The sequence below is a fragment of the Coccinella septempunctata genome, chromosome 6 (genome assembly GCF_907165205.1).
Source record: "Coccinella septempunctata chromosome 6, icCocSept1.1, whole genome shotgun sequence".
NCBI classification, from domain to species: Eukaryota; Metazoa; Arthropoda; class Insecta; order Coleoptera; family Coccinellidae; genus Coccinella; species Coccinella septempunctata.
The window spans coordinates 28,401,993-28,423,817 of record NC_058194.1 but is presented as its reverse complement, the minus strand read 5'-3'; the positions used below and the strand labels follow the sequence as shown (position 1 = coordinate 28,423,817).

At 35.8% G+C, this 21,825-nt stretch overlaps 1 protein-coding gene across 4 annotated transcripts in view; it reads right to left on the bottom strand.

Moving 5' to 3' along the window:
- The window catches only part of LOC123315574 (aryl hydrocarbon receptor), a 121,529-nt gene that overhangs the window by 44,989 nt on the left and 54,715 nt on the right, over positions 1–21,825 (bottom strand). Inside the window, exon 1 of one of the 4 annotated variants that reach the window (XM_044901324.1) lies at positions 12,094–12,227. The exons of the other annotated variants lie outside the window; for them this stretch is intronic. The gene's annotated coding sequence lies outside the window, so the exon portion shown is untranslated. Of the gene's footprint in view, positions 1–12,093; positions 12,228–21,825 lie in introns of those variants that run through there. 4 annotated transcript variants of the gene reach the window in all.

Sequence of the window (21,825 nt, the reverse complement as noted above, 5' to 3'; positions counted from 1 at the left end):
GAATTGAAAATAGTCCCTGAAGCTTCGATGGAATTTTCCATATACAAACGCGAGGTATTTCCTTACAATATTAACCCTTTCACGTATGATAATCAACTGTAATTGTTTCTTTAACTCCAGTAAAGTTGCGTGCAGCAAGTTCAAGTCCTAATAATACTATTTACAGTATTTACATTATAATAGGTGGATGAATTTATTGTTTGAATACCACTCAGCTTCGTATAAGGAAGTATTGGTTTTCAGCCAACACAATTATAATGAATTTCTGATCGATTTTGAACCAGGATCAGAAAAAAATCAAAGATTTGAGACTGTGATTTCAATAGAAGATAAACCCTATGCTTCTTGCAGCTTAATTGATGGAAAAAGAGTTGAAATCGGTTCAATGGTTTAAGGGACTACGAACAAACAAATTCTACAGCGTTAATTACCTATACAAATTCGTCTAATTGTATCATATAACTAGCGGCAAAATTTCTTGCTCTACTTTCATGACTTGTTCGAATTTCATCCGGATAAACCTGCGTGTGACTTTATGAAGACTTGTGCACACGTCTCACGCAGGTACCTCTGCAATTTCCAGTTAAAAGGAATCACGCGACATTCAATATTATCTTGATTTCATATTCGACACCACACTTAGATTGATACGATGATGGGAGTAATTTAGTTCAAGTGTGATTGATTTATGCATAATCGAATGTGGCTATTACCAGGGGTGTTTTTTATTGGTACTGAAGGGAAATTGAACATTTTTTGGTATAATATTTGTTTCGCTGACTTTCTACAATAAGCAGCTCAAGTATTGAATTCGGATAGCGCAATAAATTTACAACAAAAGTCAACAATGTCACAAACATTCAACCATCAGGTTAGGTTAAATGTCAAGTTTTGTTTCTCGTGTTTACATTTGACATAGTTTGCTTTGTTTGTTTACATTTCATCGATTGGGTTAAGTTAGCTGACAGATTTTGTTTACACCGATCCATTAGGTTAGGTTATGACGAAAAGTTTGTTTACTACATTTACATTAACCCATAATAACCTAGTGTTACACATATGTAACGCAAATTTCACTGGCAAATCTATTTTATTTCTCAGTAACTGTAGCTATTAGCGTTACATATATGTAGGGGAAGGTGGGGTATGACGGGGACCTTAAGGAATTTCTTGAATAAAACCCTTCTTTATAATTGCACAATGTAGGAACTTCTATTAAGAAAATAATCAGTTTTTCATTTTTCAATAACAATCAGTCAAAACAAAAAAAAATTATTCTTCTCATTTAAATATCTAATTTAAAAAATAACAAAATCTCACCGTCTTACCCCAACTATAGGGCAAGACGGGGTACCCCCTTGGGTAAGATGGGGTATAGAATATTCAATAGTCTTCATCTTCACATAATGGGCAGATGAGGACAGCTTCATCATCGTTGTCTTCAACTCCTGCACAGCCACAATGCGCCCAATTAGAACAAACCTGGCAAGTGATCCATCCTTCGGTAGACTCGGAATACAAGCCGTGGCAGTATAGACATGCAGTATCTTCTTCTTCTGATGTCTGAGCTTCTTCTTCAGCTTTTTTAGTTTTTCTAGATCTCCTCTTATTTGTTTTTTTCATTTTCTTTTCGCTTGAGACATCAGGTTTCGGTTTCCTACTGTTTTGTTTTTCCTCTTCCTCATTCTGTTTTATATGGAGAAGCAGTGATAGCTGCTTTTCCTCTTCTCCGAACTTCGCCTCTTTTTTTTTCGGCCATTCGTGGATAAGGCATTAACTGTTTGGGGCTAACCAGATGGAATGCTGCATTATCCAAAGAATCATTTACTGAGGCTTGTTGTACCACATATGAGGTCGTAGCAGATGGATGAGGTAGAGTGTTTGCTGAAGAATTTATGGTGGTGTAGGTGGCCCCGATTGAGTATCAGGAAGTGTCAGTGTTCGCTGTGAGATTGCTGCTATCGATAAATATAATTTTGAATGGAATCTAAATCCAAAAAGAATACCAAAGGAGCGGGTAAGATGGGGTCCCAACCCCGTCTTGCCCCGAAGTAGGTACCCCATCTTTCCCAAACTGGATTGATAAGGTATATTGTATTTTTTGAGGTTATAAACCAAAGCAAACCGGGACGAATTAATGAGTTAAGAATGGTAAAATAAACGAACATTAATAAAAAAATATATCACGCACCTTGTATAACATATATTATGAACAGTCACGCACTTTATACCAGCCAATAATTAGATAAAACCACGTAATTTAAAAAAAACACACTTACCAAGTGGGTCCCTGCACTTCAACTCCTAAATTTTACTAACACTTACTAATACTGATGAATACCGTCAGATGACGTTAAAATAAATTTTCTAGTGGCACTGCATTATACATTTTGGTAGGGTCCCCATCTTACCTCGCTACCCCGTCTTACCCCACCTTCCCCTAACACCATTTTTCTCAAACAAAAACTATACAATTTTCAAACAGAAATTGAATTGTTTTTGTCTTGTACACTCTATAAAGAATATTTATTCAATTAGAATAGTGATCATAACTCAGGTTATTAAGGGTTAATAAATGTAAACATAGGAAACGATTGTAATCATTTCAGGTGGCAGATTTTTTCGTGTTTACATTGATCGATTAACTTAGGTTGGGTTATTTAAGGCCAAATTCTGTGACAGGTTAGGTTAAGTGTCTGATTTTGTTCCTTGTCTTCACAGTTTAGGTTATGTTGTGACACAGTTTTTTTTGCGTTTACATTTATCGATTGGGTTGAGTTAGCTATCCGATTTTGTTTCTCCTGTTTACATTGATCTATTAGGCTTGTTTATGGGGAAGAGTATGCTTCCTACTTTCACATTTTTAATCGATTCAGGTTGCAGATTTTTTTTTTTGTGATCCATAAGCTTAAGTTAGCTTGTTTAAAGTCAATTTCTGTGACAAACATTCCGTCCATTAGGTTAGGTTAAGTGTCTGATTTTGTTCATTGTGTTCACTATTTAGGTTATGTTAGGAGGCAGAGTGTTTACACTGATCCATTAGATTAAATTATGGGCCAGAGTTTGTATCCATTGTTTATATTCATCGATAGGGTTAAGTCAAGTGACAGATTATGTTTCGTAGGTTAAGCCCAAGGTTATGAGACAAAATCTGTTGCTAGTGTTTACATTTCACCTAGTAGCTTAGGTTACAAGTTACAAAGGAGACAAATTTTTTCTTCTTGTTTGATTCGCATCCCATAAGTTTGAATCAACATTTCGAAAATCAATGAAAAAGGTTTCGTTGGATAATGGCCAGAGTATACCAAGTTATAAACTCGAGCTTCCATTTGATGCATCCAGTCGTATCTTCGGACTTCGGCTGTTCCAAGAAAAAAATCCTTTTTAGGGCTATTGCACTTGCTGGAGGACAGGACAAATAAATTTCCCCCAGGTCCATTAAAGGTTTACCTAAAATTTATAGCCCGACGAACTACTCCCAAAACAATTAGAGATGTCACGGACGGTAGTAAGTGATGTATCAGAGCAAGATTAGCATATTGAGTGGCGCAGTCGGCCAAGGCAGCTCGTTAATAGCCACCTTGATGTCTTTATCCACAAGCTACTGGACCGGTAGCTATCGGAAACATCGAATACCTTTCGCCTCCGATGTTGTCCGTAAAGCTGGACGTCTAGGTACAGGCTGTCTCCAATCTGGGCCTCAATTCTCAAATGCCCACCGAAAGCGAAAATTGGCATTTGAGTGGAGTAATTGGTATTTGACATACCGTAATGTTATTTATGACGGATGTTGGGATTTTTTTGACGTGGTTTCATTCCATATACAAGGTGTGAATGAATGGTTGCGAAAAAGGTTGATTCCTTGTCAAAAACTAGTGTGGGTATGGAATGTACCTATATACATATTTCTTTTCGTACAACATAGGATAGATGCAAAAACTATTATCTATCTATTAGAAATAGGACGTTTCATTGAAAACTTGACAGTTTATTAGTTCATCTACGAGGACATTTGAATTTCCACGCCTTAGCGATACTAATTTGTAATAAATATTAAAGCTAGGTTTAATACTCGTTCCATATACATATCAAATCATTACGCTCGTACTTCAAACTAAATGGACTACCACCTACAGATCATCATATATATCCAACCTCTTAAATTCATCCTTCACCAGCAGAACCGGAAATTTGAATACGATGTAGGTGAAATTGAATCTTTTTCCAACTTTTTTCTATATCATTTCATACATTCTGCATACAGTTATCGGTTCAGAAATTACTTGGAACAAAGGAAGCAGTTTATTTCGATACTATGAACTGTGAGAAACTCTGTACTTATGGCAATTGATATAATTATAACGCATTACCATGATTGGGCGTACATATAGTAATGACATATTGTCAACGATGCAGTGAAGCACACCCAAAGGAAGAGGGGAAAATAGTTCGAAGAAATAATTTTCATGCCTTGATGACAGTTCATCGAAGCAATATAAGAGATCAATTTTATGGTGGGCTAAGAGATTTTCAGTATTCAAAAGTTGGTCTTTAATAAGTTTTAACTGAACCCAACTCTTTGGGAATTTTTCGAAGGTCAACTTGCGAGTAGTTTTTCTTCCAGGAAAATTATCGTAGATCCAAATGTGATACATATTCTGAAAGACCAACTCTTCTAGTCATGAATCTGTGAACTTCATCCATTTTGGCTCAACCGTTCGGTCTTGAGGAATTTTTAACTGACCCTATCTTTTTGGAAATTTTTTGAAGGTCAATTTGCGAGTAGTTTTTGTTGCAGGAAAATTATCGTAGATCTAATTGTGATGCATATTCTGAAAAAGCAACTCTTCTAGTAATAAATCTGAGAATTTCATCCATTTTGGTACCACCGTTCGGTCTTGACGAATTCTCAAGTGAAATTCGCAATTTTTGAAAAATGCCATTTCCTAGATGAAAATCTCAACGAAGGGATATAGGCTTTCGAAATTGCTCGAAATAGATTCAGCGTGTTCGAAAACCTATATTTTCATACAAAACTTTCCAATATCTGACACTGTTTAGGAGAGAATAATTTTTTTTGTTTTTCCACTTTTCATTTTCGAGTTGACTTCGAAGAGCTCTCTTTAGTGCAATTCTCTATTGAATCATCAACTGTTTGGTTTACTAGAATCTTCAGAACAATTTCTACGCACTCCATATCCTAGGACAGTAATAGAACATCCTGATTTTTAGACAGAGTAGCAAATAGGTCATTTTAGGGGGGTGTAACCCCTTGCTCATTTTTGACCTAAAAAATTGAGATTTTCGAAATCGAGTTTTTGTGCTAGGGTGGAAGCCTAGGCAACGCTGATTATATAACCGGAAATCCCAATTAAATCAGACGGAGATAACAGGAGATATCGCAGATTGAAAATTGCAATTTTTGAAAAATGCCATTTCCAAGATGAAAATCTAAACGAACGGAGATAGGCTTTCGAAATTGCTTGCAATAGATTCAGCGTGTTCGAAAACCTATATTTTCATACCAAACTTTCCAATATCTGACACCGTTTAGGAGAAAATAATTATTTTTGTTTTTCCACTTTTCATTTTCGAGTTGACTTCGAAGAGCTCTCTTTAGTGCAATTCTCTATTGAATCATCAACTGTTTGGTTTTCTAGAATCTTCAGAACAATTTCTACGCACTCCATATCCTAGGAGAGTATCAGAACATCCTAATTTTCAGACAGAGTAGCAAATAGGTCATTTTAGGGGGGTCTAACCCCTTGCTCATTTTTGGCCCAAAAAAATCGAGATTTTCGAAATCGAGTTTTTATGCTAGGGTGGAAGCCTAGGCAATGCTGATTATATAACCGGAAATCCCAATTGGATCAGACGAAGATAACAGGAGATATCGCAGATTGAAAATTGCAAATTTTTGAAAGATGCCATTTCCAAGATGAAAATCTAAACGAAGGAAGATAGGCTTTCGAAATTGCTTGCAATAGATTCAGCGTGTTAGAAAACCTATATAATCATACCAAAATTTCAAATATCTGGCCCTGTTTAGGAGAAAATAATTTTTTTTGTTTTTCCACTTTTCATTTTCGAGTTGAGTTCGAAGAGCTCTCTGGAGTGCAATTCTCTATTGAATCATCAACTGTTTGGTTTTCTAGAATCTTCAAAACAATTTCTACGCACTCCATATCCTAGGAAAGTAATAGAACATCCTGATTTTCAGACAGAGTAGCAAATAGGTCATTTTAGGGGGGTCTAACCCCTTGCTCATTTTTGACCCAAAAAATCGAGATTTTCGAAATCGAGTTTTTGTGCTAGGGTGGAAGCCTAGGCAACGCTGATTATATAACCGGAAATCCCAATTCGATCAGACGAATATAACAGGAGATATCGCAGATTGAAATTTGCAAATTTTTGAAAAATGCCATTTCCAAGATGAAAATCTAAACGAAGGAAGATAGGCTTTCGAAAATACTCGCAATAGATTCAGCGTGTTTGAAAACCTATATTTGCATACCAAAATTTCGAATATCTGGCCCTATTTAGGAGAAAATAATTTTTTTTGTTTTTCCACTTTTCATTTTCGAGTTGACTTCGAAGAGCTCTCTGGAGTGCAATTCTCTATTGAATCATCAACTGTTTGGTTTTCTAGAATCTTCAAAACAAATTCTATGCACTCCATATCCTAAAATAGTACTGGAACATCCTAGTTTTCAGACATAGTAGCAAATATGTCATTTTAGGGGGGTCTAACCCCTTGCTCATTTTTGACCCAAAAAATCGAGATTTTCGAAATCGAGTTTTTGTGCTAGGGTGGAAGCCTAGGCAACGCTGATTATATAACCGGAAATCCCAATTCGATCAGACGAATATAACAGAAGATAGCGCAGATTGAAATTTGCAAATTTTTGAAAAATGCCATTTCCAAGATGAAAATCTAAACGAAGGAAGATAGGCTTTCGAAAATACTCGCAATAGATTCAGCGTGTTTGAAAACCTATATTTTCATCCCAAACTTTCCAATATCTGACACCATTTAGGTGAAAACATTTTTTTTTGTTTTTCCACTTTTCATTTTCGAGTTGACTTCGAAGAGCTCTCTGGAGTGCAATTCTCTATTGAATCATCAACTGTTTGGTTTTCTAGAATCTTCAAAACAAATTCTATGCACTCCATATCCTAAAATAGTACTGGAACATCCTAGTTTTCAGACATAGTAGCAAATATGTCATTTTAGGGGGGTCTAACCCCTTGCTCATTTTTTACCCAAAAAATCGAGATTTTCGAAATCGAGTTTTTGTGCTAGGGTGGAAGCCTAGGCAACGCTGATTATATAACCGGAAATCCCAATTCGATCAGACGAATATAACAGAAGATATCGCAGATTGAAATTTGCAAATTTTTGAAAAATGCCATTTCCAAGATGAAAATCTAAACGAAGGAAGATAGGCTTTCGAAAATACTCGCAATAGATTCAGCGTGTTTGAAAACCTATATTTTCATCCCAAACTTTCCAATATCTGACACCATTTAGGTGAAAACAATTTTTTTTGTTTTTCCACTTTTCATTTTCGAGTTGACTTCGAAGAGCTCTCTGGAGTGCAATTCTCTATTGAATCATCAACTGTTTGGTTTTCTAGAATCTTCAAAACAAATTCTATGCACTCCATATCCTAGGATAGTAATGGAACATCCTAATTTTCAGACATAGTAGCAAATATGTCATTTTAGGGGGGTCTAACCCCTTGCTCATTTTTGACCCAAAAAATCGAGATTTTCGAAATCGAGTTTTTGTGCTAGGGTGGAATCCTAGGCAACGCTGATTATATAACCGGAAATCCCAATTGAATCAGACGAAGATAACAGGAGATATCGCAGATTGAAAATTGCAATTTTTGAAAAATGCCATTTTCAAGATGAAAATCTAAACGAACAAAAATAGGCTTTCGAAATTGCTTGCAATAGATTCATCATGTTCGAAAACCCACATCTGCTCACCAAACTTTCGTATATCTAACACCGTTTACCAGAAAATCAAATTTTAAATTTTTCCATGATTCAACTTTCGAGTTAGGTTGTATCTAACAGAAAAATCATAGTAGATTCAAACGTGATACATAATCTGAAAAAGCAACCTTTCTAGTGATAAATCTCGACATTTCATCCACCCCGGCGTAACCGTTAGGTCTTGAGGAAGTTTTAACTGACCCCATCTTTTTGGGAATTTTTCGAAGGTCAACTTGCGAGTAGTTTTTCTTCCAGGAAAATTATCGTAGATCAAAATGTGATACATATTCTGAAAGAGCAACTCTTCTAGTCATAAATTTGAGAACTTCATCCATTTCGGTCTTGACGAATTCCCAAGTGAAATTCGCAATTTTTGAACAATGCCATTTCCTAGATGAAAATTTCAACGAAGGGATATTCCAGAATCGTAGATCCGAATGTTAAAGGTACATTTTCTGGAAGAGCTTCTAGTAATAAATCTCGAAATTTTCACGATCCTTTGGAAGTAAATATTCGAAAAAAGTGTTTCTCTCAAGTCCTCAAAGGAAGGACAAATAAAATAATTTGAGCGCGGCATTTAGCGCCTTTAACAACTTGAGTGATTTCCATATATCATGGTTCTTAGCGGAAGATCAACTATTCTTCTTGAAGGCAACACATTCGATGGTCTTATGATAATTACACTCATCACATGGCGCGAGTTGTGTTCCACAACCAGCACCTCTCCTTCACGTAGCAGTGATCTCTTGAGGAGGTCTTGAGATACTCAGCAGTTTTAACATACATTATATTTAGAAAACATTTACATAAGTCATATAAAATGCAATCGGCGGCGCTCACTGCCTGGAGCTAACCGCTGAGGGACTAATAGTAGAGTATGTGAAGCCTGTCATTAGAGAAGATTTAGGATGAAGTCCAGAAAGGCTGACTTAGACCCCAAATTTCTTTATAATTTCTGTTCGTAATTTCATATATCTTGCCTAATGATGTTTCGGACTTTTGAAGAACTGTTAGATTTTTCAATCCTCATCAAGGATTGATGCGGAAAATAACAGGCTACAGCCTGCACTCACAATATGAAAAAAAGATATTTCTGGTATCAAACCAGTTTCCGAAAATGTATAATGAGCGAGATTCTCGGTTTGGACGTTTTTCGCCTTATCGGGATTGTTTTGATGTCTGCCCTAGCTGTGAACGTTTCTGAACAATAAACACTCTTCAACAAAACTCTTCATTTTGTGATTGTTTGGCAGATGACAATAAAAACTGTACCATTTTTAAAAATTCAACGAAATATACTCCGTTCACTTTTATTTTAGCAGTCGGTTGGCCTTGGAAATTTGACACATTTCAATCTGTATAGTACGAAAATTTTGGGTTATGACGCTTGTCAAAACATTTTTGGGTTTTAAAGCAACGCTATGTTGCCCGTTCTACGTAAAAGTTTCTGTTATTACGTATTTTATCACAATGTCAAATCTCTTCGGAAAATATGTGACGAACATAATTGAAGTTTATACAAACTGATTGAAGGCATACCAAATCCAGTTATTTGCATGTAAAATACAAGAGATCAGTGAAATATCATAATATGCACTAGCATGAGGAGAGTTAATGTTCGTTATCTTCTTTGGCTAATGTTTGAATACGTTACATCAGTTGTAGATTTCAAAAATATTAACCCGAAGATGAAATGCATATGATGCAGTGGTTGGGAATGGGTATATCTCGAAGGAATTAACAGATAATTGCAAGAATGTTAAATTCTCCAACAAAAATCATCTTGTATCAATATAAGTGAAAGGAATTAAAAATTAAAGGAAGTTTCAATCAAGATGAACTTCACTTTTGAACAAAAATTTCACATGAATAAACAATTAACAGGACAACTGGCGCGTACTCGTGGCTGTTCATCTTAATACATGGATATAATAATAATAATTAGGTATTTATTAGTATTTCAAGACATTTACAATGTATAGGACAAGTCAAATGAAAAATAGAAAAATCAATTTTGAAAACTTATTCTACAATGACATTCCTCTAAAATCTTGTAGTAAACTTTTAGCATTAATTCACTCAAACATAAAATTCTCAAATGCCACCACTTTTTTGGGTCTCCCAATAGGAGGAAATTCTTTGTCATCCTCTTCATTCGCAATCTTTCTGATTGTGGAAATAATCAGCTGAAATATGAGTCGTTTAGATTCAGATGAAACATTATATAAATTCTCTTACATTGAATATGTTCGCTACCGTCTGACGTATTGTGGATTTTAGAATATCAGGGAATAACTATTAGAATGAGCGGACCTGAATTCTAAATAGCACTTCCTGAAACCCTGTCTCTTTTTCAATCACAATCCAGCAAGCAGGCTAGGGAGTATATAGATACAGTTTTTGGCAATATAGGGCGAGTCTTTGACTCGTAAAAATATTTTAACAGTAGATTCTTGTGGTCAAAAGAAACACTTTTTTTTATACCATTTTTTCCGATTCGGCCCTGATAAAAAGATATAGTCATTTTAAGTTTTCATAATGAGCTGTGCCACCCCTGGAAAAACAAAATTACCTTCAGAATAACTAGCTAAATCTGTAACTTTACACATCTGTCGATCTTTTCAACAGAGTTGTATTCAGCCAAAGTACCCAATCTTTCAAATTTCAGATATTTTTATTTTACAAAAAGTTCAAATATTCATTAGATAGCATCCAACCTAGTTTCAAGAGTTGGGTTCTTTGAATATTTGGTATTTTGATGGTACGAAATGGTCATAATGAGAAAACTGGAAGACTTGGGTGATATCATGTGGTTCGAAAAAGATTCATTAAATAAATGAAAAACCATATTCAGAAATTTATTTCATTCGATAAAACCGTTTGTAAGATAGAACTGCAAATGACATTTTTCTATGGCTTTTCAACAGCCTGTAACTTTTAAATCGAGCCGATTCGGAAACAATGGTAAGGAAAAAAAGTGTTTCTTTTGACCTCAATAATATAGTATTGAAATATCTGTACGAGTCAAAGACTCGCCCTGTATACATGCAAGCATTTTTTCCTCAACCTCATACCTTTATCAAAGTAAGTATTCACTTTTAACTCAACCGTTAAATCTAGCAGATTTCTTAAAGAATTAATTTGACCACAGCATGTGACATTTATTGTCACGACACTTATGTTTTCATCAAATCTCTCGAGATTGATTGAAAGCTACAGTCGTTTTTGATTCCATGCGACAAAAAGAGCGGACGAAATGTGTTTACGGACGAAAAATACCTGCCATCGAAAATAGTCGACTTTTGACGTAGAATGTTATTTTATGTTGAGGTCGAAGAGAAAATATACTATTCAAGGAGCATATTATGTTAGCCATTTGACGTTTATCGCATGAGACGAAGTAGAATTTGGTAAATCATCCAAGTGAATAGTCGACCCTCTATATTCCACTATTCTGTACCTACTCTCAGAAGAATTTTTTTTGATCATCCAGATGAGAGTTCTTCTCGCATCAGTCGTTAACAGGATGAACCCTAGCAATTTGGTCGATACTAATGGATCCTAACCTAACTAACCTTAACGTATCGCTTTCGAAACCTTTAGCAATAATAAGGTGTCATCAAGAGTTTATACATCTGTGAGGAAAAATGTAACTTTTCTCAGAAACTAAAACATCACAAATCCAATGGTTGAATGAAATTCTGCCGTATGAATGTGTTTAATAAATAATACTGCAGGTATGAAGTTATTGCGGTTAATCGAATTCGATAATCACTCAATCGATAACTTTAATTATTCAATGTCCGTTTCGATAAACACGCAATTTGCATGAAGATTAATGAAGAAACGTCGAAAAATTCACGCTGGACTATGATTCACGTGGATGGCGTTCTTGCAGAAGACCCTGCAAGGATTTACATACAACTCAGAAGAGTAAGAAGACAAGCAATAGGCACATAATGATAATTTGCCTCTACCTGCATTTTTCATAAATTCCCATAAAACCTATAATTAATCCAGAGTCACTCAAGCTAAATGTAATGCTGAGCCAAGTGCGGTAATTAGTAGTTATTCATGTTAATCACTTACACTTTGAATCTTTATCAGTGGCAACATGTATGCTATTATTTCCTGCACATAGAACCTGGAAAATCAAGGCATCGTCTTTGTATTTGATATTGAAATAGCCGAGCGTCTTAATCTCTCATGTGATCCATGATATATGTTCCATATGTCTACTTCGTAACTGAAGAAGAATAATTACTGATGTATGATTAGTTATCGGATGCTTATATCAGTAGGTTACCATTCTGGATAATCCGCTAGACGACCAATTTGATGCGCATGAACAACGTTTTTGAATGTAGAACGTTGCTGAGTAATTATCAGTTCGACAATGAAGGAATCATGGATATGATATCGAAGAAATGACATACGAGGATGTAGCGTAGACCAGTTCCATGCATAAAAAATATTGCGTTACCATAGCAACGAACAATAACTCATTAGAAGAGTCAGTGTGAAGTTTGAGGTCAAAAAAGTAAACCAGAGTTACGCAATGAATTAAAAGAAAGAAGGTGTCCACCGAAATTGTGAAAATCGAAAAATTGGAGTATCAACCCATCATCAATTACCTGTATTTGGAAGGGTTAAGAGGTAAGCAGATTTACGAAGATATGCCAATACCCTTGGTTATCAATGTCCTTCGTATGCGACCGTGAAAAATTGGGCTGCAAGCTTCAAAAGAGGTAAATTTTCCATTGAAGATGATGACCAATCGGGAAGGCCAGTTTCTGTGTCAGTCCCCGAAAATATCGATGCAGTTCATGACATGATTTCATCAGACCGTCGAATTGGACTAAAACAGATATCTGAAGCACTGAATATTTCATACGAACGAGTTCATAATATAGTTCACGTCAATTTGGACATGAAAAAAATTGCTGCAAAATGGATCCCCAAATGTTAACCAAAGGCCTGCAAGGGTAGAAGCATCGCCTTTGATCTGTGCTCGATTTGAAAAAGATGTAGACTTCTTAAACCGAATTGTTACTATGGATGAGACTTGGGAACATTTCTACGATCCAGAAACAAAGCAACAATCGATAGAATGGCGACACTCTGGTTCTCCAAGACGTGTCCAAAAATCTGCTAGAAAAGTTCTTGCTTCAGTTTTTTGGGATTGCCATGGAGTAATCATGATTGATTTTTGGATAAGGGTAGAACAATAACCGGAGATTATTATTCGACATTACCGACCACTCTACGGGAAAAAATTAAAGAGAAAAGACGCGGAAAGCTATCCAAAGGTGTTTTATTTTTGCAGGACAACGCCCCTGCACACAAATCTCATGTTGCCAAGCGAAAAATTCGTGATTTAGGGTTCGAATTACTAGAACACCCCCCTTATTCACCAGCTTTGACTCCATCCGACTATCATCTCTGTCCTCAACTGAAAAAAGTTTCAAAAGTCGTAAATTTTCATCCAACGAGGAGGTAATAAAAGCTGTAGAGGTCTGGTTTGCAGAGCAAGAAGAAACAGTTTTTTTGGAAGGTCTAGAGACGTTGCAGGTTCGCTGTAATAAATGTATTGAATTATTGTATGTATTACTTTGTTTGAAAAACGAAAAGAGTGGTAACTTATAATACAATATTTCGTGTTGAAATATTTTAATAGAGGTATTTTCCTAAGGCCGATACAAAAAATTTTATTATCTACGAACTATCATTCAAAAAGATATTTGCGTTTTTATTTGTGACCCCATTGGTTGGCTTATAAGGCAAATCAACGTAACCTATTGATCATACTATCAATTAAATTATGATGGAATTTTGCATTAAAAATTGAGTCCCATTAAAGCCGACCCCATATTCAAATTGGAGTACAATATTTCAGTCAAAAACACCCGAAAAGGAACAAGCTCAATTAAGTGTTTATCCCGTCCAATTAATGTCTGGATAACAAGTCATTTTAAGGAACAGGTGACACTCGATACATATCATGAAATAATGACAAGAACAGCTGAAGGTATCATTCAGATAAGGTTTTAACATGAGTATTTGTCATTTCCCAACAAATTCGTATCGTGTTGCATGTTATTAATGGGTTTTTGTCAAATTTTAACACCGTTTGCATCAATTCCATCCGCCTTCAACTTGTCAGAAACTAAATTCAGTTCTTGTACAGATTTCGAACAGCAGATTCTTCCTTCAGAATGCCATAGTAGAAACAGGGACTTTTTTCTTGCAAAAAACACGAAACTCATGAGAGAATTCTTCCCCTTCCTTCGATTTTGACAACCCCGTCAGTTTTGACGTTTTCTGTCAGTTTTGACGTGTCTCGTCAGTTTAAACGTCTGTCGTCAATTTCAAGTGACAAAATACGGCAAGTGTTGAAAGTCTCCTTTTTTACATGATTTTGGAAATGCGACAGACAAAAATTGCTCTAATTTGGAACTTTTTACTTGTTTGACTCTTCTCTATAGTCTATCAAAAGGTTATCAACGGAGAAAGTTCTGAAAATTTTCGAGAACATTGATTGATCTCTGATCGAAATTGATTGATCTCTGATCGAATCAATCAAGAAATTGATACTGAATAAGTTTGATACAAAATTATTTTTGTCTGAAAAAAATTCTGATTGAAAAAAGAATGTTCTCATAAAATTCAATCCAATTGATTACAGACATAAATTAATAGGTAATTTCGTGTATCAACCACTTTGCCCCCCAATAACGCATAGGGTGTACATTATAGGTTCACCCTTTATTTATGAATACTCTGTCCATACCATCCTCTTTGTATTGTTGGAGCCTATAAAAGACCAATCTTTTGTAATGTGATAGGACTGTCGAAAGGGAGGGAATGTCTCCCTTTTCATTGTATATTCGAGAGGCGTGGTGTAACTTATGTTACACTGAATTATGCTCCCTACAGCAATGAAGGGTTTCATCTCACACCACTGTCAGTTATAGAAAATTTAGAAAGGTAACTACCTATCACAACACATCTTTCTTATGTGAAGTATTGAGTAGATAATAAATTTCAATAAACTCAATGTGTAAATAGCATAATGGGAAAGATTGACACACATAACAGGCTAAAACAACAATTGTGAAATATTGTATAGTGACCAAAGTATCTACGAAGTTTAGAAAGAAATTTCTGGTTTTCTGTAAGAGGTAAACTTGGTTCCAGTCAGTTATCACCGTGAGAGTGATGATAGCATCTAGCAACCCCTAAAATCCTCAATGGGTTGGGTGACATTTTGTTCGATTGTCTTTTCAAAAATACTATACATGTGACCTCTTTCGTTAATTACATGTACAAATCATAAATTTGCAACTCTGAGTAGGATCAAAATCCGCATATCGATCAGTGTTGAGAATTGCCGATCAAATATTAATAATTATCGTGATGCCTTGATCGTAAATAGACTGAAACGCATCAGAGAGGCAGTCAGGAAGATAATGATCGATAGCTTCCGTTATATTAATAAAGATTGTCTGAGAGGGCAAGGTGTTACAGGTCCGAGGATGGCTATCGAACGAAGATAAGCCTTATATGTTAACGATCATATCAATTTTTATCGCTCCAATTCGTAATTTACTAATTAAAATTGCAGTATGGGATGATAATGAATATGCATCCATTTGGTACTTGAAAATATGCACTTTGCAGGGCCGGTAATACCAACATTTTCTGAAAGTTTACTCTAACTCCAAAGTTAAGTCTAATGAGAACCCAGAAAGTAACAGAAGTTACTCTTTGAGCTATGGCGCACGCAAAACAAAGCCTTACAAACAGACAGATATTTTTACGGAATAGATGCGAAACAATCACTAGTTAACAAGCCGAACAAAATCAACTGCGAGAAAATTACCGAACCGTAATTTCACATCATCATCTCCTATATAGATAGACTCTCACAAAAACTATCGACTGAAAATGCGTAGCATGGCCAAACAAAATGGCGGCCTCTGTTAATAATACATAATTGCCTACTTGAAGTGAAGTAAGAGGTCAGGGGAATTAGATTCTTAGAATTTCGTGATAGGTCCCTCTGAGAAAGAAGTGTGAGTTTATTGAAATGAGCAAGGCAGTAATTATCCTTTTCGTAAATTAGACCGTTTAAAGTACGCCAACATCATGGTGGTCCCAAGGGTCATGTAAAGCGATCGGTATCGGTTAGGAAAAAAAGCAGCAAGAATGGACGCCATGAGATCTAAAATTGCCACATAATATTTTTATCCGGGATGTGTTTATTCACTAATTTATAGCTACTCATCAAACTGAAGATGTATTATCAGTATTATCCACTTCTGAATCTTCTCTTTAAGTTCATATCATATCATCCACTCATACGAGTATTATATCTTCAGTTGTGTTTGTCAAATCTGTCTTTATAACCTTCGAGAACTAACGAGAATTTCATTCACCGTCTTACCAAGAGGTAGGTGATGATTAAGGACTATCAAGTTGTTGATAGCAGCTTATCTGAGCATTCTGAGCTTCTTTCAGTAGCTGGCTGTTAAGGCATACTTGATTTTGGTTGTCTCAACAATATCTCCCAGAAAATAGCAAGTTTCTTAATTTTCGTGGTGTCGAATGATATTTTCCCCTTTTATTTCTAGTCTTCACATGTTTCTTCAGTTCTTGCTTAGCTCAGATGAAAAACAGCACACTTGAAAGACTGAGGCTTCAAGCCAGATATCAGAAAGATTGCTCTTTCCTGGTTTTTGGTCTCACAACTTTTGTTGGTAGCTCCCTGATGTTGATCAGGTCCTGTTTCCTCCTTGGATCCTTGTTGTGGATTGGATTCCTGATCTCCCTTGACTTATTGTCGAAGTGATGGTGTTCTTTTTCATATTCTTCTCCAGATATTTTCGTTCACTCGAAGTTTCCTCAAATTCTCTGAATCAGGCCTGCAGATGAAATAGCAAAAGGGATGGTCTTGATATTGTTCAACTTCCATTAAGTTGTCTATTGGTATGTTTCTCGAGATCTCAGTATTTCGAAATCATTTCAATGTACCTGTCTATAGTAGATTGTTATTTGGAATCGCCAAGTAGATGAATATTGCTGTGTTCCAATCCTTATTCAGCAATATGAGAAAGGTCTACTGTGAGATATTTTAGGGTCTGTGAGAACCATGCGATCCCAGTGGAGCCTGTGATTATTTTCCAATACAAAATCTGGATGGTTATTGTAATAGGGAAACTTTTTTGACCTCAGAAGTTGGTATTTTATTACCAATTCTTCATGAAAAATCTTGGCCACAGCAACATGTCTATTCTTGCACTCTATATAGGTACCTGCGAAATTCTGGCATCCCTTGGTGATGTGCTGGATAGTGCAATACAGCCATATAACAACAGCTATCGTTTGCCACAGAATCCTTGGCGATGTTTTTCATATATGTATGTAGTTCTTTGTTGGAATCAGTTGATCTTGGATGGCAATGATGAAGCCCTCTGTCTCGGGAAACAACTTTTCGGAAGTCCACCAGTAGTTTGGCACAGATATGTCGACGTAATCATGGTTGACCTCGTTTTAGTCTCTTTCATGCAGATGTTTGCTCATCAGTTTCTGCATTTTTGGTTCTGCAGATGATTTCCAAGTGATCCTGTTGTAGCTTCAACGGAGTAGAACTAACATCAGCATCACAAACTGCTCTATATGAAGTTCTGATGAAACAGCCTTATTCAGGAAATATTCTTCAATTTCCTGAGACATACGGTTGGATAAATCAACAATTTTTCTATCCCCAAGATGTCTTGGCAGCTCTATAAGTTCTGTTGAGCTTTCAGAGTAATGTTCATGATGATACATCAGCTATTTTTCACAGTAGGGTTGCTGAATCTATGGTGGTCCAAGAGATGATACCGAATAAATATCTCAGAGCAGAGCAAACTTAGTATTGATCGCTTTTATAAGATACAAAATTCTTAGGTGTATACATTGATAGATTCTTGAAATTTGATCACCATACAGATATTGTGTCAAAAAACTCAGTGGAATTTGTTATGCTATGCGAATAACCTCTAAGTATGTTGAAGTAAAATCACTTAAAATATTGTATCATGCTAATTTTGAGTCTAGATTAAGATATGGCATAATTTTTTGGGGACGTAGAGAAAACTTAGAAACAATGTTTATAATTAAAAAAAAAATAATAAGGATTATGTATAAAATGAAATACAGAGAATGTTGTAGGGGAGTATTCAAACAAAAAGGTCATTTAACTGTAAGTGGCCTATATTTAAATGATTGTTTAATATTCTTGTTTAAAAATAGAAATAATTTCAATACAATTCAAAAATACTCGTCAAGATCATTGGATATAAATTATCCTATACATAGACTAACATTGACAGAGAACAACCCATCATACATGTGTATAAAAATATTCAATAAACTGTCTAATAGAATAAAATCTATAAGTGATCTCAATGAATTCAGAAAAGAAGTGTATTCTTTGCTGGCAAACTTGGAGCCATATAACTTGGCAAAGTATTTTGGTGCACAGTTAGTCTAGTGTACATATTTGTTTACTGTGTTGTGACGTGATTTCATTTATTGTTGGTGTGTATATGCATTGTATGTAGCGGTCAACATTATTTGAAATAAAGTTGTTGTTGTTGTTGATATTGCTATTTCGACTAGTTTTCATGGTCTTTCTCTCTCTTCATCTGGCTCTGATTTATTCGTCTATTAGCCTAGCCTGTTTGTTCCCTAAACACTTGTACGTATCTTTTTCATTTAATGCTTCGATTTTTCATTATTTTCAATTATGCAATTTCTATTTATAAAAAAAACTAATTCAATTATTTTTTTGTAATGAAGGCGTGTGATTCACAAGCACTTTACCGTCTCTCCATTCTGATCGATTTTGCACGTTTGTCCACCCTGTAGCTTAGTTCCGCTCGTCTTCCAATTCGACACATCCAATTCCCCAGCCCCAGGGGTTCATCATCCCGTACAATGACTCCTCCGCCCCTTTTTCCCCAGGGGGGGCGCATAATAATTCGATAACGGCGTTTCGGTACGCCGTCGCAATAGCGTCGGAATGGGTGTGTCCTTGATCGTTCGCCGCGACGCCAACCGTCCGTTTTCTGGCGGTGTCCTAGCAACCCGTTGCGAGTGACGAGAATATTTTTTTTTACAATTTCGCGTCGCGTAGTTTCCGATCTGTGTGCCGTTTATTCAGCGATGGGCCACCCCCCCCCCGGGTCGATATGGTGTGGACAGTGGCGGCGGAGGCAGGGAACCTAGGCAATGATGTAGAAACCGAAAAAAAAATGTGCTATGAAAAAATACTCTGTCTGAGGTTTTCCGAATATTGAAATTGAAGGGTAGACGCATTAATTATTCTCCTATACAATGAATAAATGGGTAAAAAGCTTAAAATTCATATCTTCGGTATATACTACATAATTTGTACGTATTTTGTTCGGCAAAGTGAATTTTTATTTCGTAACATTTCTATAAATCAGGAGTTTGTCATGCATTTTCTACTAGGAGAGGATTTTGCTTGGGATTTTTAAAAGGCAACACTGAATCTCTGTCGATAGATAATTCAGAATAGAAAGAGATTTCAGCTAATTCAAAGTTGATTTTCGTGTGTCCCAAAAAATCGAGAAAACAGAAAAATCTAAGATATAGCTAAAAGCTGTCCGAATACGACGTCTTTTTTGTTTGAAATTACGGCTGAAATTTCACAGGACATTTAGTTCAAATAAGGATTCTCATTCAACGATGTATTTGAAAGAATTCATTGAAAAAAACTGGAATTGTTCTACACCCTTATTCAAACTTATAACGTTTGAAAGATTTTTACAAAATTTGAACGAATATTTTCTAAAATTCACATAGTTTGTTGGAGATTTCTTTTCATTTTCTACTGCTTCTACTTGTCCCCATAATTTTTCGCATATACAGCTTTGTACAGTACTCATTTAACTTCGGCATTTTTTCAAGATATATAGAGTGGTTCGAAAACCTCCCATCCTACACAGAGCTCTTTTCCTTGAAAAGTAAATCGAATTGGACAAAGAAATCTTCATCGTGTGAGACCATCTTTGGTTGAAAATTCGTTTCTAGGTACAAGCTGGCAGATGGAAGGTCATGGGTAGGTAGTAGGCTTTGTATTGGTTATCGATTGGGCATGTTTGATGGGAATTCTGTAGCCAACTGAAAGATTGATGGAATTAGATTGATCAAAATAACTTCAAGTTCACAATATAGCCCTATAATACGAAGGGTGTGAACACGCAACTTTTATTAGCTTGTCACACAATTTATCAAAGTTATAGTTATCTCAGGAAATAGAATAAATTGATAGTAATTAAAATGCTTCAACCAGCCTATATTTTTTAACTAAACTTTCTATGGAATCCCTTACGATTCTGGATAAATTCAATGAAAACGTTTTAACAGTCTCGATATCCGGATTGTCTGGACTCTTGAAATAAAGTTTCGAGCCTTGTCCATTGTTGGTCGGGCTTCGGGGATGCCATAAATTCTGCAGACAGGCACTCGAATTCTGCAACATCCGGAAATCAATTATCCATGTCCTAACACAAATTAATGTATTTAGTAATATACCCACTTCTGTTTAGTTTGGGGCAGGGGTGGGTTTTCCCCATGAGATGGATGAAAGAGGCCAGAAATGATAGTTGTGGTCAATGGGGTGTATAGAGAATGGTCACAATTGATAGTTATACCAGTGAATGCGGAGACCATGGCAAGTATACAAGAATATCTATGGTGATTATAAATAGGTAGCTACACAGACTTTTTTTTTAACCTATCTGTGATTTGACAGTTATTGATATATCAGTACAGGGTGTAAGATGGAAGGGTTTTTCCCTATGCATTTCAATCCTAAAGTACCTCAGAATGAAATTAGATTCTTCATTGAATTTAGAAGTTCATTTGGAAAACTTATTTCAAAATTAAAATCGAGGAACAATATACTTCAGAAATTAGCTGGTTTTTCATGGGGTGCTAATGAAATCACACTTCGTTCGGCAGCTTTGGCCTTAGTTTTTTCTGCTGCTGAGTACTGTTGCTCTGTTTGGTTCAACAGTGCTCACGTCAGTGAAATCGATACTCTACTCAATGACTCTATGAGGATTGTTACTGGAACCATCAAATCTACACTTCTGCATTAGTTACCCGGTTTTTCGAACATCGTACCACCTCATATTCGCCGACAGGTGGCAGTCTTGAAGTCTTGGAATAAATTCCAAATTGAAATCTCGTAAGCCCTTATGGACTGATGATTTTCTTTATTCGAATAATAGTCACAAAGAATTTTGGCAATCAGAATGGAATTTGTGTAATCTTTTTAATGGAGGTTTGATTATTGATCCAGAATCTTCTTGAAGAAATTTGGTGTACTCTTAGGACTAGCCATGGTCGGTGTAATAGCATGCTCTCTAGATGGTATGCTGTTGATAGTCCGAAATGTGGGTGTGGCGCAGAAGAAGAGACTATAGACAACTTGGTAAAGAGTTGCAGAAAATATAAATTCCAGGTTGGTTTCGAAGGCATTCATTCGGTGACCGATTCTTTTTTGAGATGGGTTATGAATTTCAAAATTATTCAATGAGAAATATATAAATCAATACCCCTCTCGTTTTTTCTTTCGTTGTTGTTTTCAGATCATTCTCACTTCGTCAACATTTTTCCTCTGCTTACACTGAGATCTGAAACGAGGAACAGCTTCTAGGATCTGGCTCTTGTTGCCATTTCTTTACACCCGCTTCATTGTTTTTAGATTGTGAAAGTTTGTATCAGTCTGTTTCAAAAGAATAT